Source organism: Mus musculus, assembly GCF_000001635.26.
Source record: "Mus musculus strain C57BL/6J chromosome 5 unlocalized genomic contig, GRCm38.p6 C57BL/6J MMCHR5_RANDOM_CTG5".
In the NCBI taxonomy this organism is placed as follows: domain Eukaryota; kingdom Metazoa; phylum Chordata; class Mammalia; order Rodentia; family Muridae; genus Mus; species Mus musculus.
In genome coordinates this window covers 109,819-131,225 of record NT_187059.1, presented here as the reverse complement: position 1 = coordinate 131,225, position 21,407 = coordinate 109,819, and the positions used below count along the sequence as shown (strand labels likewise).

At 39.9% G+C, this 21,407-nt stretch overlaps 1 protein-coding gene across 1 annotated transcript in view; it reads right to left on the bottom strand.

Moving 5' to 3' along the window:
* The window catches only part of LOC100041712 (PRAME family member 8-like), a 55,100-nt gene extending 45,219 nt beyond the window's left edge, over positions 1-9,881 (bottom strand). The window contains exon 1 of the mRNA XM_006542776.3: positions 9,843-9,881. The gene's annotated coding sequence lies outside the window, so the exon portion shown is untranslated. The remainder of the gene's footprint in view (positions 1-9,842) is intronic.
* Between the last annotated feature and the right edge of the window lie 11,526 nt (positions 9,882-21,407).

Below are 21,407 nucleotides of genomic sequence, written 5' to 3'. Positions count from 1 at the left end.
ATTACAAAACCCAATTTAAACAATACGTTCTACTTATCCTGCAAGCTAGTCTTCCACTAGCAGCCTTCATATAAAGATGTAAAATTCTCAGCTCTGTCTGGATGCTACCATGCTCCTGCCTTGATGACAATGGTTTGAACTTCTGAATCTCTATACCAACCTCAACCAAAACTTTGCCAGGGGCAGATGGTTTTTAGTGCATAATTTTACCAGACTTTCCAAGAACAGATAATATCATTACTTGTGTGCTCTTTCCCCAGCCTTGAGCAGGATAAACAGATCTTGAGTGCTTGCCACAATGGGTTTTACAACCTAGGTGGACTTGTCTGCACCTGCAATTTCCTACAGGAACTTAGAGGAATAGACTGCCTTCTGTGCTTTCTTTGCAACATATTCCAGCTGAAACAAAGAATGAGGTCTGTGGGCTTTCCCTGTATAAACAAAATGCTGAATATTAAACTTGGAGCCTTGATCAGAAACTTTATCTTCGCTTCATCCTTCTCTTGCATTCCATCCATTATCATTTCCAGGCAACCCAGTTCTTCCATGGCTACTGGACAACTACAAATACCCCTCATGCTATTCCACAATGGAGAAACAGAATGAATATTGCCAAACCTAATCTATGAAGGAAGAGTCACCTTGATAACTAAACAACACAAAGCCTCAACAAACAAAGAAAATTTCAGACACCTTTCCCTTATGAACACTGATGCAAAAATACTCGATATGATATTAGCAAACAGAACCCAAGAAGACATCAAAGTTACAATCCACTATGATAAAGTAGGCTTCATACCAAGGAAGCAGGGTTGGGTTAAAATACAAAAATGCAGCCAGGCATGGTTGCACACACCTTTAATCTTAGCACTTGGGAGGCAGAGGCAGGCAATTTTCTGTGTTCGAGGCCAACCTGGTCTACAGAGTGAGTTCCAGGGCTACACAGAGAAACACTGTCTTGACGCACCCCCCACCCCCAAAAAATATACATCAATGTAATCTACCATATAAACACACCAAGGGAAAAAATTACATGCTATTGAGAAAGACTTTGACAAAATCCAACATATTATATTGAAAGACTTGGAGAGATCAGGGATACAAGGCATAGAAAAAAAATAGGATATAAATTGGAAAAGAGGAAGCCAAAGTATTGCTATTCACAGATTATATAATAACATATGTTTATGAGTCCAAATATTTTTTCAGAGAAATCTGATAGCTGATAAACATCTTTAGTAAAGTGGCTGGATAGAAAACTAATTTAAAAAATCAGTATCCTGCCTTTATACAAATGATAAATGGGATGAAAAAGGAATTAGGCAAACAATGCCCTTCACAACAATCACAAATAATATATCTTTGTATAACCAAGCAAGTGAAAGACCTGTATGACAAGAACTTCAAGTCCTTGAAGAAAGAAAATGAGGAAGACATCAGAACATGGTAAGATCTTCCAGGCTCACAGATTGGTATCAATGTCTAACTCATTGGGTACCAAGGGTAGAGTTGCATTAATCAGTACACAGGGGATGCATAGTAACAGTGTGCCAATGCATAGTTTATTGAGCATTCAATCATCTTTATAGGCAAGCAGAATAAAGTTTTCCTACAGCTTCTAATTCTCAACAGCTTCCATATTCCAAGCAATAACTTATCTAGGTTCATGGTGACCCAAACCTCCTTGCTGTGTGAGAAGTCTCTCAGTGGCCCACCTCTTTTAAGTGTTGCTTAGTTTAATTAAAAACAAAGTACATTTCTAATGAGATAATAATGGCCATGAAGGCTACTTCCTCAGGCACACAGCTAAATTGGCTGAACATCAGGGTTCTCTGCTGAGAAAGAATGTCTTTCCCATGTTCCAGTATGCTGAGATTAACAGAAATCCTTAAGTCACCTTGCAGATAGCAAGCTGGGAGTCATACCATTTTTCTACAGATCAGTAGGATTAACATAGTGAAAATGGCTACCTTATCAAAAGCAATCTACAGATTCAATGCAATTCCCATCAAACTCCAACACAATTATTTATAGACCTTGAAAGAGCAATTCTCAATTTCATATGAATAAACAAAAAACTTAAGATAGTTAAAACAATCCTGGACAATGAAAGAACTTCTGGAGTTATCACCATCCCTTATTTCAAGTGGTATTACTGGTACTACAGAGCAGTAGTTATATAAACTGCATGGTGGTATTGAGACAAACAGGTTGATCAATGGAAGTGAATTGATTATCCACACCCATGGTCCCTTGATTTTTGACAAAGCCAAGACCAGACAATGGAAAAAAGGATCTTTAACAAATGGTATTTGTCTAACTCAATGCCTGCATATAGAAGAATGTAAATAGATCCATAATTATCACCCTGCAAAATACTCAGGCCAAGTGGGTCAAAGTTCCAGTATGTTGCTTCCCTGAATCCCAGTGTCCTCTACTTGATGCTACATGGGTCATGTTACATATAAAGGGAGACCTATTGAAATTACACCCAACTTCTCAAAGGAGACTTTATATCCAGAAGGGCCTTGGCAAATGTCTTACAGCAGAAACTACGAATGGCTGGCCCAGACAAATATACCCAGGTAAAACTTTGCATCACTGTCGATGGTGAAAACAAGACTTTCCATGAGAAAACAAAATTTAAACAATATTTATCTCAAAATACAGCCCTACAGAAGATACTAGAAGGAACACTCCAACCCAAATACAGTAATTCCACACCAGCAAAACCAAAAGCATGGGAACACACACACACACACACACACACACACACACACACACGTGCACACACACCCATCACCAACATCAAAATAGGAATTACCAATCATTAGTCATCAATATCTCTCAACATCAAGGACTCAATTTTCAAGTAAAAAGACACAGACAGAATGGATGTGAAAAGAACATCCTGCATTCTACTCCATATAATAAACAGACTTCAACAACAAAGATAGACATTACCTTAGAGTAAAGGTCTCGAAAAAGATTTTCCAAGCAAACAAACCAAAAAAGCAAGTTAGTGTAGCCATCTTGATATTTTTACAGATTTTCAATGAAAATTATTGTAGGACACTTCATAGTAAAAAAAAAAAAATCCATTAAGAGAATGTTTCAAGTATGATCATTTATGCTCCAAATGCAAAGCACACACAAACATAAAACAAACTTTTCTAAAGTTAAATTCAAACCTGGAGTATCACACATTAATAGTGTGATACATCAATACCCCACTTTCACTAAAAGACAAGTCATCGAGACAAACAGTAAACAGAGAAATAATGAAAGAGATGTATGTTTCAAGTGGACATAACAGATATCTACAGACCCTTTCACCCAATTACAAAGGATATGCCTTCTGCTCAGCACCTCTTGGAACATTCACCAAATTAAACACGTAATTGGTTACAGGGAAAACCTAAAAAGATATAAGAAAATTGAAATAAATCTCTGTGTCTTATCAATTACTATAACAATAGAAACAACAGAAAACTAACAACCTCATACGAGCTGAACAACTCTCTACTCAATGATTACTGGGTCAAAGAAGAACTAAATTAAAATCTTTTGATAATTCAGTAAAAATGAAGGCTGAACATATCGAAACTTATGGGACACAGAGAATACAGTTCTCAGGGGTAAATTCATAACACTAAGTATCTTTATAAAGAATTAGATTTCTCATACTAGCAATTTAATACTACACCTGAAAGCCCTAGAAAGAAAAGAAGCAAACACATCCAATAGTTGTAGACAATAGAGCTGAAACCAATCAGTTAGAAACAAAAAGAACAGTACAAAGAATCAAGCAAACAAGTTGGTTTTTTGAGAAGACCAACAAGACAGACAAATCTTTAGTCAAACTAACAAAAGGCAGAGAGACACTACCCAAATTAACAAAATCAGAAATGCAAATAATGACAACAGGCACCAAAGAAATCATTAGGTTTTACTTCAAGAACTTGTACTCCTTAAAACTGGAAAATCTAAATGAAATGGATGATTTTCAAGGCAAATGCAACTTACAAAAGTTAAAACTCAATGTCAAGTTAACTGTCTAGTCCTATAACCCCTAGGGATATAGTAGTAGTCATTAAAAATCACTCATCCAAAAAATTCTTAGGGTCAGATGGCTTTAGTGCAGAACTTTACCATACTTCCAAAGAAGAGCTTATGCCAATAATCCTCAAATTATTCCATATAATAGAAACAAAAGGAACACTGACAAACTCATTTCTAAGACCAGAGTCTCCCTGTTACTTAACTTATAAAAAGCCTCAACATAAAGGAGAACTTCAGATTAACATCCCTTATGAACATTTATACAAAAATACTCAATAAAATATAGGAAACTGAATCCAAGAACACATCAAAGACATAATCCACCATAATTAAATAGGCTTCATCCCAGGGATGCAAGGAGAGTTCAACATATGAAAATTCACCAATGTATTTCACCATAAATACAACCTTAAAAATATCACAGGACCATCTATATCACTGTATGATAAGAAAGCCTTTGACAAAAACAGCCTATTATGTTAAAAGTCTTAAGGTTATCAGGATACATGTTGGATATGTAAACATAGTAGAAGCAACATACAACAAACCAATAGGCAACATCAAATTAAAAAGAGAAACCTAAAGCAATCTCAGTAAAACCAGCAACAAGTCTTCCCACTCTCTCCCTATCTACTCAACACAGTACTTGAAATTCTAGCTAGAGCAAAAACTAAAGGATTTCAAGGGGACAAAAATTGGAAACGAAGAAAAAGTATCACTAGTCACAGATCATATGATAGTATAGATAAGAGATCTCCAAAATTCTATCAGAGAATTCCTACAACTGATAAATACCTTCAGCAAAATGGCTAGATAACAAAACTCACTGTAAAAAAAATAACCCTTTTTTAGACAAATGATAAACTGACTTAGAAAGAAATTATAGAAACATTACCCTTTATAATACTTACAAAATATCTTGGTGTAACTCTACTCAAGCAAGTGTAAGACACCAATGACAAGAACTTCAAGTTTTTGAAGAAAGAAAATTGAAAGAAATTGGATAAAGAAATTGAGGAAGATATCAGAACATGGAAAAATCTCCACATACATCGATTCATGGCCTCAATCTAGTGAAAATAGCTGTAATACCAAAAGCAATCTACAGATTCAATGCAATTTCCGTCAAAATCCCAACACAATTATTTACAGACATGGAAAGAACTATTATAATCTTCATATGGAAAAATAAACAAGATAATTAAAGCAGTCCTGTATAATAAAAGTTCTGGAGTCATCACCATCTCTGACTTCAAGTGGTAGTAGAGAGTAATAGTAATAAACCTTGAATCATTGGTATCAAGACAGAGAGGTTGATCCAAATTGAGGACCCAGAAATAAACCACTACAATTATTGACATTGGTTTTTGACAAAGAAGGCAAAACCATACAACAAAAAAGAAAAGATCTTCAACAAATGGTGCTGTTCTAACTGGATGTCTGCATGTAGAAGAATTCAAATAGGTCCATATCTATCACCCTACAGAACACTCCAGTCCAAGCGGACCAAAAACCTCAACCTAAACCTAGATACATTAAATATAATTAAAAAGTGGGTAATAGCTTTGAATCCATTAGTACAGGAGACATCTTCCTGAAAGATCCAACATCTCAGTCACTAAGATCAAAAAGTAATAAATGGAACCTCATGAAACTAAAACATCTCCTGTATGGAAAAGGAGATTTTTGTCAAGGACAGTGGTCAAAAGGATAAAACAGTAGCCTAGAGATTGGGAAAAGATCTCCACCAACCTTCCATCTGAAAGAGGGCTGATATCCAAAGTACCTAAAGAACTAAAAAAAGTAGACACTAACAAACCAAATAGCCTAAATTTTAAAAAGGGGTACATAGCTAAATAGAATTTTCAACAGAGGAATATTTAATGACCAAGAAGCACTTACAGAAATGCTCAACATCCTTAGTCATCAGGGAAATCCAAATCAAAATGACTCTGGGATTTCATTTTACACCCTTTAGAAGGGCAACAGTTCATGCTAGCTAGGGTGTGGAGCATGGGAAAACTCTCTTCCTTTGCTGATAGGAGTGCAAACTTGTACAACCAGTCTGAAAATAAATTCAGTGCTTTCTCAAATAATTGGAAATAATTATCTCTGAAATGCTTATACCACTCCTGGTCATATACTCAAAAGATGCTGCGTCATACCACAAGAATAGTGTTTTAACTATGTGCAGTTTTATTGGAAATAGCCAGAAACTTGAAACAACCCAAATGTCCCTCAACTGAAGAATGGAAAATGAATATATGGTACATTTACACAACAGAATACTACTCAGCTGTTAAAAACAATGACATCATGAAACTTGCAGGCTAAACCCAGACTCATAAAGACAAATGTGGCGTGTACACAGGAGTGAATTGTAACCATAAAGTACAGGATAACCTTGTTATCCAGAGGCTTAAAGAAACTAAGAAGAAAGGTCCAGCAGAAGATATTTGAATCTAAATAAGGACATAAATAAAGTACACTTCAGGAGTAGATGGATTGAGGGAACTATATGTAAGGGAAATTCTGGACAGTAACCAGAGTCGTCACATATGGTGAAGATGAAGCGAGAGAGAAGTGGAATCTGTGACTGCGGAGAATATCTGAGATGAGCTAGATAACTAGGACAATGGAAACTCCCTGGAATCTATGAGAGTGAGTGACCCTAGCTATGACTTCTTGCAATAGGACCTATGGAACATGAACCAGTCACTTCTTGTAATTAGGCAAGTCTTCTGATGGAGACAACAACTCACCCACAAACTTTTGACACACAAATTTTCCTGCTTATAAATATGCATGGATAAAGAAGATGCAGAAATTGCAGGAATGCCTAATGAATGACTGGCCCAATGTGAGACCCATGCCATGAGAGAAACACCACCCCTGATGTTATAGTAACAATAGTGTGGATATTTACAGACAGGAGCCTAGCTTACATGCCATCTGAGAGGCTTCATCCAGCACCACATATAAACAGATGCAGAGACCCACTGCAAAACATTAGGCAGAGCTTGAAGAATATGTGGAAGAGGGGGAGGTAAGATTGAAGAATCAGATAAGCCAAGGATACAAGAAAACCTACAAATTCAACCAACCTTGCCCCATAGGGGCTCACTGAGACTGAATTACCAACCGAAATGCATCCATAGGATAGAAATAGGCTCCCTACACAGATGTAAGAGATGTGCACCTTGTTCTTTCCATGGGATCCCTAATAGCAGGGCCAGGGGCTAACTGCCTTTGGATCCCTTTCCCCTAACTTGGCTGCCTTTTCTTGCCTTAATAGAAAAGGATGCAACTAGTCCACTGAAACTTGATATACCAAGGCAAATCCATTGGAGGCCTCCACTTCTCTCGGGAGAAATGAAGGGGAGTGGAGGGAAGGGAGGTGAGAGGGAGTGACTGGGAAGACAGGGAGGGAAAGCTGCATTCTGGATGTAAAATAAATAAATTAATACATTAATGGAAATCATCTAGTCTCTTTTCTCCTATTGGGTTCCCTTGTACAGCCTTGGGGCCTTTGTCTTGCCTTGTTTTGTTGTCTCTGGCTTTCATCCCTTTGAAACCTGCTTTTTTTCTGAAGAGAAAACAAAGGGGGATAGGATCTGGGGAGGGAGGTATATATTGACAGGGAGTTGGGAGGAGTAGAAGAGGAAAATGTGCTTTAGATGTGTCATATATATTAGAGAAGAATATTCTAAAAAAAATCCATTCCCTTTTAAAATACAAAAATCTCCTTTCAAAATTCAAAGTCTCTCAAGTTTGGGCTCTTGTGAAAATCAAATGTCAAAAAAAGAGAGAACCAGGGCACAGTCACAATCAGATTAGAGCCAACCTCAATGGCAAGAGTATAATGTACTCAATGTCCAATGTCTGGGTACTACCCTGTCTCTTCTTGGTTCCTTCAAAGGGCTTGGATCACTTCTCCACTCTGTCCTGTATAGCACACAGAGCTTGTCTTCTAGGCTCAGGCTGGCTCCATTCCATATCTGCTGTTCTTGTTACTTATGCCTAGGTACTGCATCTCCAAATGCTGGGGTCTCTCAACTGGGTAGCACTTTCACCCATAGCCTTTCCTAGACCCTAAGACTCCAAGACTCCAGCACTGCTTTCCAGTGCCAAGCTTCACCTGTTCTCCCCTTAGTAACTTCAAAACCAGCACCACCAGGGTGATTCTTTCACTACCTAGTTCAGCTGTCAACCTTGGAATAAAGCTTCTTTGGATTCTGAGAGAACACTTTCCAGATGACCTCACCTCAATAATGCTGGTCTGTTATCTCAGCTGATTCTTCAGCCCCAGCTGACCTGTTGAAATTTCAGGAAATCAAAGGTTTCACTTTACTTGTTCTGGTGACTTGTTAATCAAGAGCTGATTCTTAAGCTAAAATCTGAACTATGAAGACTTAACTCAAATGACTCAGTAGTGTCTTGGCTTCCCTCTGAAGCATTTCAAGCCATGCCTCTATCATCTGTACTGCTCTCAATGCTCTTACCTTCCAACATCCTACAGAACACCTAGCTCAGATCTCCTCACTCAATGGATTTTCTAGTCCAAATTTCCAAAGTCCTTCCACAATCCTCCCTAAAACATGATCAGGTGTGTCAAAACAACAGCCCACTATTCCAGTACCAGGTTATGTCTTTGGGATTGTTTGCTGTGATGAACCAGGTCCATGAGCCCAGGGGTGGAACTAACCACAATGGGCTGTGCCCTTCCCCATTAATCACTAATTACGAAAATGCTCCACAGGCTTACCTATAGCACAGTCTTATGGAGGCATATTCCCTCCTCTCAGATGACTCTAGCCAGTGTCAGGTTGTCACAAAACACACACACATCTCTCTCCCTCCCTCCCTCCCTCCCTCCCTCCCTCTCTCTCTCTCTCTCTCTCTCTCTCTCTCTCTCTCTCTCTCTCTCTCTCTCTCTCCACAAACACACACACACACACACACACACACACACACACTTATACACAATCACACACAAATTCCAACCCAACAGAATTTTCTCTTATTGGCAACAGAGGAAAACCCCTCTTCAAGATATTTAATGTATTTTTCTATAAATTTCTCTTATCTATGAGAATTTCACTTTTCTCTAATGAGTCTATGTTTCCTGAATGCTGACAAAAAGTAATTGAAATAAAAGTTTAAATGTAGATACTAGACATGTAGTGAGTTTCAGGAAGGCTTGTCTAGCATGCTTTGAGCACTCTTCATCACCACACGCTGTTAAGAGGATACGGTGCTTGGATTTGTGTCCCACCACTTAGGAGGTAGAGGCAGAAGGTCTCTGCTGCTCAAACTAATCTAAGATACATATATATTTCTGGGGTAGCCTGGAGACCATGTTTCAGCTTAGCAAAAACTAACTAAGTAATCAAACTAGCCAGAAACACTAAAATGAAACAGAAGATTCTTGAGTAACAGCCTGTAATGTGAGCCCCTGGGAGCTGAGGCTGGATTTGGTGACACATGCCAATGACTCAAGTATTCAGGAGACAGGGACAGGTGGATTTCAGGTTCCAACCACTCTTAGCTACATGGTCTGTTCCAGGCCAATCTGGGCAACATAGCAAAATGCTGTCTCAAAAATTAAAAGACTTACAAATTATCAAAGAAAACACTCAGTTAAAGATAAAACTGAATTTGGGTTTGAAACAAATCTCTAATCTGCAAATCTTGGGTCAGAAATTACAGTGCTTTGTGCCACCTAATGTCCTCAGCATGGAGTGGCAGGGTGGGCTGCAGAATGCAGGTGTTTAACTTACCTGAGGTGACAGTGTTCCTATTGCAAGCAAGGACAGGCTGAAGTTTTAGGTTCTAGAACTCTGAAAGTTTTCCTGACTCCTCTGGAGCAAAAAGCCACTTTCCTCCTCACTTCTCCTCTTCACCACCACAGATCCCCCCACAATCTACAATTTGATTTGATGGGAAGGGGTAAATCTCAGAGAGCCCCACCTCTAGTTCAAAAATTGCAGTTAACTAAGGGCTGCTGAGTGAGGGGGGAATTATTACAAAAACCTGAGCCTCCTAATTGCTGTGCAGTTCCAGGTGGTTGTACTTGAAAACACATATACAAAGTAAAGAGTAAATAAGACTCAGCAGTTTGTAGTTATATATATTAGGCATCTATACACACACCCGTAAGTTCATGTGTGTATGTGTAATTTTGTATGTGTATTGTTACTGGAAGTGATCCCATGATGTCTCACAATGCAATGCTCAGGTTCTTTGTGTCATGAACAAAGAGTTAACATTGACACATCAATCCAGGGGAGAAGTGGAGTTCCTCTTGTTGATAAGAAAACAATAAGAACAACCAACCCCCCCCCCCAATACCAAGCAAACAATACAATAACAACAACAACAACAAAACAAAACAAAAGAAAACCAGACAAACCAGCTCTGATCTTTAAGGGAATAAAACATACTTTATTCTTGTGCCAAATAGGAGTAGCAATGTTCTGAAAAAAGATTTACTTTACACGAAATTTCATATTTGAACATAAAAGCAGTTTCATGAAGTTCTTATGGTAGCAACTCAAAAAAGAAATCTTAAATCAATTCTTAGATATATCGGTAAAAATGTAAAAATATTTACATTGGATGGATCCCCGGGTATGGCAGTCTGTAGATGGTCCATCCTTTCGTCCCAGCTCCAAACTTTGTCTCTGTAACTCCTTCCATGGGTGTTTTGCTCCCAATTCTAAGAAGGGGCAAAGTGTCCACACTTTGGTCTTCATTCTTCTTGAGTTTCATATGATTTGCAAATTGTATCTTATATCTTGGGTACCCTAAGTTTCTGGGCTAATATCCATTTATCAGTGAGTACATATCATGTGAGTTCTTTTGTGATTGGGTTACCTCACTCATGATTATGCCCTCCAGGTCCATCCATTTGCCTAGGAATTTCATAAATTCATTCTTTTTAATAGATGAGTAGTACTCCATTCTGTAAATGTACCACATTTTATGTATCCATTCCTTTGTTGAGGGGCATCTGTGTTCTTTCCAGCTTCTGGCTATTATAAATAAGGCTGCTATGATCATAGTGGAGCACAAAAAGGACCCTTATATAGCTGTCTCTTGTGAGGCTATGCCAGGGCCTGGCAAACACAAAAGTGGATGCTCAAAGTCAGCTATTGGATGGAACACAGGGCCCCCAATGCAGGAGCTAGAGAAAGTACCCAAGGAGCTAAAGGGGTCTGCAACCATATAGGCGAAACAACAATATGAACTAACCAGTACCCCTGGAGCTCATATTTCTAGCTGCATATGTATCAGAAGATGGCCTAGTTGGCCATCATTGGGAAGAGAGGCCACTTGGTCTTGCAAATTTTATATGCTTCAGTACGGGAGAACGCCAGGGCCAAGAAGTAGGAGTGGAGGGGGAGGGGAGAGTGGGGGGAGGGTCTGGGGAACTTTTGGGATAGCATTTGTAATGTAAATAAAGAAAATACCTAATTAAAAACTAAATTAAAAAAATATTTACATTGCTGGAAATGTTATTGTGTATGGTTTAAAAAGCTGAAAAATCTCTCATATCAGCCTCAAATTCCATCTGAGAACATTCTAAAGTTTTTGATTGGTGGGACTGGTGTTTTTAATTTAATATACTATAAGATTTTAAAAAATCTATTACGGTATTAGGTCCTGTTTTATTTGTTAGTGACAGGATGTTAAGTGGGACATGTTGGGAGAGCAAGGCATGGCTATTTAATATACTAATGCTTCCCCAAGTCTACTGCATCTAGTTTCCTGCCTGAAGCATTCCATCTTCCCTATGTCAGTGAATGCCAGTCAGCCAGTCAGCCTCTGAAGACTCAGCAGCTTCCTGGGAATCCCTTCGTGGCCCTTCTTACTGAGATGAATTACATTAAAAAGAATTGAAAATGAAATTCAGAAGGAAGTGTCTATATCATCTTATTAGAGTCTGAGAAGAAGAGAAGCCAGCAGTAAATCCAAGAAGGTACCAGATAAGATGAAAACCAGTCTGGCAGTTCCTCAGAAAACTGGACATAGTACTTGTTGCAGACCCAGTAGATCCAGCAATACCTCTCCTGGGCATATACCCAGAAGATATTCCAACTGGTAATAAGGACACATGCTCCACTATGTTCATAGCAGCGTTATTTATAATAGCCAGAAGCTGGAAACAACCCAGATGTCCCTCAACAGAGGAATGGATATAGAAAATGTGGTACATTTACACAATGGACTACTACTCAGCTATTAAAAACAATGAATTTACGAAATTCTTGGGCAAATGGATGTATCTGGAGGATATCATCCTGAGTGAGGTAACCCAATCACAAAAGAAATCACTTGATATGTACTCACTGATAAGTGGATATTAGCCCAGAAACCTAGAATACCCAAGATACATTTGCCAAAATACAAAAAAAAAAAAATCAATAAGAAGGAAGACCAATGCATGGATACTTCATTCCTCCTTAGAATAGGGAACAAAATACCCATGGAAGGAGTTGCAGAGACAAGGTTTGGAGCTAATATGAAGGGATGGACCATCCAGAGACTGCCCCACCCAGGAGTCCATCCCATAATTAGCCACCAAATGCAGACACTGTTGCATATGCCAGCAGGTTTTTACTGAAAAGACCCTGATATAGCGGTCCCTTTTGAGGCTATGCCAGTGCCTGGAAAATATAGAAGTGGTTGCTCACAGTCATCTATAGGATGCAACACAGGGCCCCCAATGAAGGAACTAGAGAAAGTACCCAAGGAGTTAAAGAGGTCTGCAACCCTATAGGTGGAACAACAATATGAACTAACCAGTATCCCCAGAGCTCGTGTCTCTAGCGCATATGTATCAGAAGATGGACTAGTCGGTCATCACTGGGAAGAGAGGCCCTTTGGTCTTGCAAACTTTATATGCCCCAGTACAGCGGAACGCCAGGGCAATGAAGTGGGAGTGGAGTGGGTAGGGGAGCAGGGTCAGGGGAGGTTTAGGGGACTTTTGGGATAGTATTTGAAATGTAAATGAAGAAAATATCTAATAATTCTTTTTTTTTTAAAAGAAATTAATGAGGAAGAGTCATGTCTTTACAGTTAGGGGCAGCAGTGGAGGTTTGCAAACAGAATAGAAAAAGGCTGTCTACAGAAGAAAATGGCAAAAGGCCCAGAATATTTCAGCAGGCATGTTTAGAATTTACACAGGTCTTGGGAGGGAGAAAGACTACATTTACAACTTTGAGTTGGAACCAAGGCAACAGGCTAGTTTGGCAGTGAAGATGACTGACCAACTGGTAGTAGGGAAGTGTAAGAACAGGCGCTCATTATGGGGTTGATCATTCTTCCCATGTCCTTGGAATATCTTCAGGTGAACCAGCCCTCCTGTGGGATGGTCTTCTTTGTGGGATTAACTCATAAGATAAAGGGATAATATAATGTAATGTTCTAATCTTTGGTGCAGATTAAAATGACAGGTTCTTTCAGGGTCAGGTGTATAACTCAACTCTCATATTCTATGCCCAAGAGAAAGTAGCTTTCCTTTAACATCTGTTAAGAAACCCAATACCTCTGCCTGATTCCTAGTAAGACCAGTGACACTTGCTGTGAAGAAATTCCCAAAGGAAGCAGTTTTACCTGGAAAAGGATCTTCGTTGTCTCAAAGTTCAAGGGAATACTGTCCATCATTGAAAGGAGGACGTGGTGTCAAGAGTGAGAGGCAAGTGGTTAGGATATGTGCACCGTCAGGAGCAGAGAGTCATAGTCAGTTTGCACTCCCTTTCTTATTCTCTTATGACACCAGCACATGGGATGATGATCTCAGCCTATGAAACAGCACCTCCACATTCAGATTGGAGCATCTGCAAAAACCTCTTTACACAACGCCATCAGGTATATTTCCTTGATGTTTGATTTCTAAACTGCACCATAGTGACAAAGTTAACCATTATGTAAATGTTTTTTTTTTCTGTTGTTGTTTGCTTGGTTTTGGTTTTGGACAGTTTCTCTGTGTAGCTTTGGCTGTGCTTGAAACCTGCAGACAAGGTTACCCTACAATACTCAGAGCTCTTTTTACCTCTCTGCCTTATGATGCTGGTATTGAAGGTATGATCCACCAGGCCCAGCCCCATAAATGGCTCTTAGCACCCAGAGTAGAACACTACAAGTTTTCAGTGAAGTTGGCGAAAAGGTACAAAACTGTGGCTAAAGGCATTAAATATGTCCAAGAATTTGCTCTTTGAGCTTTAGTGAGTCAGCAAATGGAATCCTCAAAGGTGAGAGCAAGTTGTGCTTTCTAGTAACAAATATTCAAACTACCACACCTTCAACTTTAACTCAATTCAGAAACTAACTCTCCTGAATTCCCAGGGACCTCTTTCTTAGGTGGTTAGAGCCAGTCTAGTTGAGAGATGATCTCTTTTGCCAAATCCTTATACCTCATCCCAATGCCAAAATATCTACTTATCTAATTTTGGTGTTTAGGTTCTGTATTAGTCAGGGTTCTCAAGAGTCACAGAACTTATGGATAGTCTCTATATAGTAAAAGAATTTATTGATGACTTACAGTCTGCAGTCCAATTCCCAACAATGGTTCAGTAGTCGCTGTAAAAGGTAGCCCAAGGATCTAGCAGTTACTCAGTCCCACAGGGCAAGCAGGCAAAGGAGCAAGAGCGAGAATCCCTTCTTCCAATGTCCTTATATGGTCTCCAGCAGAAGGTGTAGTCTAGGTTAAAGGTGTGTTCCACCACACCTTTAATCCCAGATGAGCTTGAACTCTGAGATCTCCCTGTCTTATTCTTCTGGAATCCATAGCCACTATGCCTCAAGATCTCCATACCAACATCCAGATCAAAAATTTCTATCTCCCAGCCTCCAGATTAGGGTCACTGGTGAGCCTTCCAATTCTGGATTGTAGTTCATTCCAAATATAGTCAAGTTGACAACCAGGAATAGCCACTACAGGTTCCAAGTGATGGCTAAGCATGTTTATGGATTTAGAATCTGTATGGAAATCCACCTGAGAATGTTTCCTAAAACCTGTGACTGAGTAGAAAGGTGAACCAACTTAAATGGGAGTGGCACCATAAATGGACTAAAGGCCAGAACTGAATTTGTGAGGAGTGGGTGTGGCAGCAGTCCCAAGATGGTGCCTGGGACTTCTGTTAAGTCTTATGAACTTTCTCATACACCTGAAAATAAGCCACGACCATCGTGAGAACTGCACACGTGCACTAAGATGCTGGGGGTGTAAACAAGTCCATATTTGGTGGAGACGTGCCCCTGCCACCCTAATTGGCTGAAGCTGCGTGCCTGGTGAGGTGATGCAGCCTGCCGTGAGTGGATGGGGGCTGAGAGTATATAAGAGTGAGAGGCCCGGGGTTCGGGGGAGAGAGATGAAGAGGGAGAGAGATGAAGACTGAAGTTTGCTGAATAAACTGCTGTGAGAAGAACTGGTGGCCATGTCGTTTTTGCTGGTTGAGGGCAGATGCGACATGAATTAAAGAGAGAAATCAAGCTGAATACCACATTCTCTCTTCTTCCTGTTAGGATACACTGTGACCAGGCCTCTCCTCTTTCCAGAAGTCCTTTCCCACAATACCATGCTGCAGCATCCCAAGAACAGTAGGTGAAGTAAACTCCTTTCTCTCTTCTTTCTTGTGAGCGTTCTGATGACAGCATTTGTTTTTGCAGCTACTAATGTTCAGAGCCTGAGGCTTGATAGACCTAAAAAGTCAGATGTGGTCACTCTTCCCCAGTAAGTCAGTTATCAAGTAAGTCATCAGGACCTTGGGCCCGAACTCAGTGGACAGTCTTACCGACTGTCCAATTCTCTACCCCCACCCCAGGTACTCTAGCATGCCCAGGATCTTAGGATCACTGGTGAGTAGGACACAACATCTGTTCAAAGACAATCGGGAGTGCCTGGTCCCAGCTGGAGCACAGACACAGGATCCCCACTGACCAGTGTCTCAGGTTCCTTCAGGTCAGCTGTGGTCTATATTGGTTTTGAACTCAGCAGACAGCCCCACTGTCCCCAGAGGAGGTACAACTTCCAGGCACTCTAACACCCAGGATCCCAGGATCTCAGGAGCTTGGTCACATCAGGATCTCAGGGTCACAGGATCACAAAGAAAGCTGGACTCTGAGAAGTTCTGACTCAACTGGGATTAGAGGAAAGACAGGCTCCAATCAGATAATCGAGGGCAGGAGCACTTGAAATAATCAAATGGCAAGAGGCAAGCATAAGAATAGAAGCAACAGAAACCAAGGTTACTTGTCATCATCAGAACCCAACTCTTCCACCATAATAAGTCCTGGATATACCATCACACCAGAAAAGCAATATATGGATCTAAAGCCACTTCTCACAATGAAAATGAAGTACATAAATACATAAGTACATAAATAGCTCCCTTAAAGAAATACAGGAGAGGGCTGGAGAGATGGCTCAGCAGTTAAGAGCACTGATTGCTCTTCCAGAGGTGAGTTCAATTCACAGCAACCACATGGTGGCTCACAACCATCTGTAATGCAATCTGATGCCCTGTTCTGGTATGTCTGAAGACAGCTACAGTGTACTCATATAAATAAAATAAATCTTAAAAAAAAGAAATAGAGGAGAACAACATCCAAACAGGTAAAAGAATTAAACAAAACCATCCAGGATCTAAAAATGGAAGTAGAAAAAATAAAGAAATCACAAAAGAAGACAACTCTGGAAATAGAAAACCTAGGAAAGAAGTCAGGAGCCATAGATGCAAGCATAACAAACAGAATACAAAAGATAGAAGAGAGAATCTCAAATACAGAAGATACCATAGAAAACATTGACACAACAATCAAAGAAAATGAGAAATCAAAAGAGATCCTAACCTAAAACATCCAAGAAATCCAGGACACAATGACAAGATCAATCCTAAGGATAAAAAGTACAGACGAGAAGGAAGTTTTCCAACTTAAAGGGCCAGTAAATATCATCAACAAAATTGTTGAAGAAAACTTTCCCACCCTAAATAAGAGATGTCCATGAACATACAAGAAGCCTACAGAACTCCAAATAGTTTTGGACCAGAAAAGAAATTCCTCCTGTCACATAATAATCAAAACACCAAATGCACAAAACAAAGAAAGAATATTAAAAGCAATAAGGGGGAAAAGATCAAGTACCATATAAAGGCAGACCTCTTAGAATTACACCAGACTTCTCACCAGAGACTATGAAAGCCAGATGATCTTGGACAAATGTTATGCAGACACTAAGAAAAAACAAATGCCAGCCCAGGCTACTACATCCAGCAAAACTCTCAATTACCGTAGGTGGAGAAACCAAAGTATTCCATGCCAAAACCAGATTCACACAATACCTTTTGACAAATCCAGCCCTTCAGAGGATAATAATGGGAAAACACCAACACAAGGATGGAAACTACATGCCTTTAATCCCAGCACTTGGGAGGCAGAGGCAGGCAAAATACCCAAGGTACAATTTGCAAAACATGAAATTCAAGAAGAAGGAAGACCAAAGTGTGTATACTTCTTCTTAGAAGGGAGAACAAAATTAACATGGAAGGAGTTACAGAGACAAAGTTCAGAGCTGAGACTGAAGGAATGACCATCCAGAAACTACCGCATCTGGGAATCCATCCAATAAACAACCACCAAACCCATACACTATTGCAGATGCCAACAAGAGCTTGCTGATAGGAGCCTGATATTGCTGTCTCCTGCGAGGCTCTGCCAGTGCCTAACTAATACAGAAGTAGATGCTCACAGTCATCCATTAGAAGTAGCACAGTGTCCCCAATGAAGGATCTAGAAAAAGGACCCAAGGAGTTGAAGGGGTTAGCAATCCCCTAGGAGGAACAACAATATAAACTAACCAGTAACCCCGGAGTCCCCTGGCACTAAACCACCAATCAAAGAAAATACATTGAGGGACTCATGGCTCTAGCTGCATATGTATCATAGGATGGCTTAGTTGGTCATCAATAGGAGGAGAGGTCCTTGGTCCTGTAAAGGTTCTATTCCCCAGTATAGGGGCATGCCTGGGTCAGGAAGTGGGAGTGGGTAGGTTGGGAAGCAGATGTAGGGGGAGAGGATAGGGGTCTTTTGGGGGGGGGAAATAGGAAAGGGGATAACATTTGAAATGTAAATAAAGAAAGTATCTAAAAAAATGTAAGTTTTCAGAACAGCAGATATGAGTTGACTGAGCATTTATTTGGTGGGCAGGGGTCTAGAACAAAGTTTTTATAATATCCCTGGTTATCAGGGCAGAAATGCCAAAAGGAAGCATTGGTTCCTTATCTCCTGGGTGAACATTGTTGCCTGAGGGCCATATGGGAGAATGTGACCAAAAACCCAGTGCAGACACAAATCCCTTCTGGTGAAGAGATTTTAGAATCAGATACTAAAATTTTAATGAGTTTAAAATTAGTTATATCAATTGCACCATTTTCTTCAGTGCATCTACTAAATCAGTGTTTCTCAACCTGTGTGACAGGACACCTTTGATGTACCATATTAAATATCCTGCATATCAGATACTTATACTACAATTCATAACCATGGAATATTACAGTTAAAAAGTAACCATGAAATAATTTTTTTTGGTCGGGGTTCCCACAACATAAGCCAGTACATTGAAGGGTCACAGCATTAAGAAGATTGAGACCCACTGGTGTAGACTGTCTTCCCCTTTCATCCCTGCCAGGATAGTCACAGGGAAGAAGCTTCTAGGCTAGACAGGCAGGTGAGAAGAGAGTCTGTCCTGTGGACTGCATCACAGCTCTGGGAACTGTGAAGTGCAGGAGAAACACCAGGTTCTAGGATAAAAAACAAAAAAGCCACAGAAATTGAAGTCATAGGTAAGGAAAGTGACTTTTCCAAACCACAACTTAGTTCTTACTGGGGTTGTCAGTCTGAAGATAACACATCTCAATTGGGGCTTGTAGCAGGAATGAGGTTGTTAAAATAAGGGTATTATCTCTGCTCAAGAACCCCCGAAACCAGGGATTTCTGGACTTGTAGACATAAGATGGGAAGAGAATGTTAGCCAGTTTATTAACAATTGAAACACTTTTTGTGGGAGGTCTTGAGGTCACAGCCAGTCATAAGTTTGAACCAAGGAATTGATGCTGTTGAATTGTAACCACATGTCTAGAAAAGTCCTGAGGGCTGAAGGTTGGGTAAATTGAGGCTTATTCTTTTCTTTTATTAGATATTTTCTTCATTTACATTTCAAATGCTATCCCAAAAGTCCCCTATACCTTCCCCCGGCCCTCCTCCCCTACCCACACAACTCCCACTTCTTGGCCCTGGCGTTCCCCTGTACTGGGGCATATAAAATTTGCTAGAAAAGGGGCCTCTCTTCTCAGTGATGGCTGACTAGTCCATCTTCTGCTACATATGTAGCTAGAGACACGAGTTCTGGGGGTACTGATTAGATCATAATGTTGTTCCACCAATAGGGTTGCAGACTGCTTCAGCTCCTTGGGTACTTTCTCTAGATCCTCCATCAGGGACCCTGTGTTCCATCCTATAGATGACTGTGAGCATCCACTTCTGTATTTGCCAAGTACTGGCATAGCCTCACAAGAGACAGCTATATCAGGGACCTTTCAGCAAAAACTTGCTGGCATATGCAATACTGTCTGTGTTTGCTGGCTGATTATGGGATGGACTTCTGGGTGGGGCAGTCTCTGGATGATCCTTCCTTTGTCTTAGCTCCAAACTTTGTCTCTACAACTCCTTCCGTGGGTATTTTATTCCCTATTCTAGGGAGGAATGAAGTATTTATGCGTTGGTCTTCCTTCTTGATTTTCTTGTGTTTTGGAAAATGTATCTGGGGTATCCTAGGTTTCTGAGCTAAAATCCACTTATCAGTTAGTGCATATCAAGTGACTTCTTTTGTGATTGGGTTATGTCACTCAGGATGATATCCTCCAGATAGATCCATTTGCCCAAGAGTTTCATAAATTCATTGTTTTTGATAGCTGAGTAGTACTCCATTGTGTAAATGTACCATATTTTCTGTATCCATTCTTCTGTTGAGGGGCATCTGGGTTGTTTCCAGCTTTTGGCTATTATAAATAAGGCTGATATGAACATAGTGGAGTATGTGTCCTTATTACCAGTTGGAACATCTTCTGGGTATATGCCCAGGAGAGGTATTCCTGGATCTACTGGTAGTACTATGTTCAGTTGTCTGAGGAACCACTAGACTGATTTCCGGAGTGGTTGTACAAGCTTGCAATACCACCTTCAATGGGTGAGTGTTCCTCTTTCTCCATATCCCCACCAGCATCTGCTGTCACCTGAATTTTTGATCTTAGCCAATCTGACTGTTGTGAGGTGGAATCTCAGGTTTATTTTGATTTGCATTTCCCTGATGATTAAGGATGTTGAACATTTTTTCATGTGCTTCTCAGCCCTTTGGTATTTCTTAGCTTAGAATTTTTTGTTTATCTCTGTACCCCATTTTTAAGGGGTTTATTTGAATTTCTGGAGTCCAGTTTTTTGACCTCTTTGTATATATTGGATATTACTCCCCTATCTGATTTAGGATTGGTAAAAATCCTTTCCCAATCTGTTGGTGGCCTTTTTGTCTTATTGACAGTGTCTTTTGCCTTACAGTAGCCTTGCAATTTCATGAGGTCCCATTTGTCAATTCTTGATCTTAAAGCACAGGCCATTGTTTTTCTGTTTAGAATTTTTTCCCCTGTGCCCATATCTTCTTGGCTTTTCTCCAATTTCTCCTCTATAAATTTTACTGTGTCTTGTTTTATGTGGAGTTCTTTGATCCACTTAGACTTGAGCTTTGTACAAGGAGATAAGAAAGATCAATTTGCATTCTTCTACATGATAACCACCAGTTGTACCAGCACCATTTGTTGAAAATGCTGTCTTTTACCCACTGGATGGTTTTTGCTCCCTTGTCAAAGTTCAAGTATCCGTAGGTGTGTGGATTCATTTCTGGGCCTTCAATTCTATTCCATTGATCTACCAGTCTGTTGCTATATCACAATTGCTCTGTTATACAGCTTGAGGTCAGGCATGGTGATTCCCCCAGAGGTTCTTTTATTGTTGAGAATAGTTTTTGCTCTTCCAGGTTTTTTGTTATTCCATTTGAATTTGCAAATTTCCCTTTCTAACTCCGTGAAGAATTGAGTTGGAATTTTGATGGGGATTGCATTGTATCTGAAGATTTCTTTCAGCAGGATAGCCCATTTTTACTATATTACCCCTGCCAATCCATGAGCATAGGAGATCTTTCCATCTTCTGAGATCTTCTTCAATTTCTTTCTTCAGAGACTTGAAGTTCTTGTCTACAGATCTTTCACTTCCTTAGTTAGAGTCACAGCAAG